This window comes from Osmerus eperlanus, chromosome 18 (assembly GCF_963692335.1).
Source record: "Osmerus eperlanus chromosome 18, fOsmEpe2.1, whole genome shotgun sequence".
In the NCBI taxonomy this organism is placed as follows: Eukaryota; Metazoa; Chordata; class Actinopteri; order Osmeriformes; family Osmeridae; genus Osmerus; species Osmerus eperlanus.
In genome coordinates this window covers 8,884,564-8,885,063 of record NC_085035.1, presented here as the reverse complement: position 1 = coordinate 8,885,063, position 500 = coordinate 8,884,564, and positions in this window count along the sequence as shown.

Sequence of the window (500 nt, the reverse complement as noted above, 5' to 3'; positions counted from 1 at the left end):
CTTTTTAAGACCAAAAAGCCACTAAAAAAATCTAACACCCTGCAGTGTTTATTTTTTGCCTCCCCTTTCGAATTCAACATTCAAATTACACAAAAAATTCAGTTCAGAAGCCGGATGTTTCCAGAGTGGCAGTTCTCCCCATATTAGACATTCTCTGACATTAGTTTAATACCTTGTAAACTTCTGGTAGATAGCTAGCTACCTAAAATGGCAACACAGCTGCAGAAACGCCACAGGCAAAGGCCAGGGTGATAACATGTAGCTAGCTATGTTTCCAGGCTGTGATATCAACACCCTAATGATGATCATAAGTCCTGTAGAGCAATCAATGCCATTAAATATCCAAAAGATTGGAGTGGATAAGCGCGGTTTTCCCTACTTACAGCACGGATATCCAGTCACATCATATGACCCCTAGTCTTCAGACAGGGACATTGTTACTGACACATAATGATCACTTCTAGTAAACTTATTATATTCATATACATTTCAAGCTTATT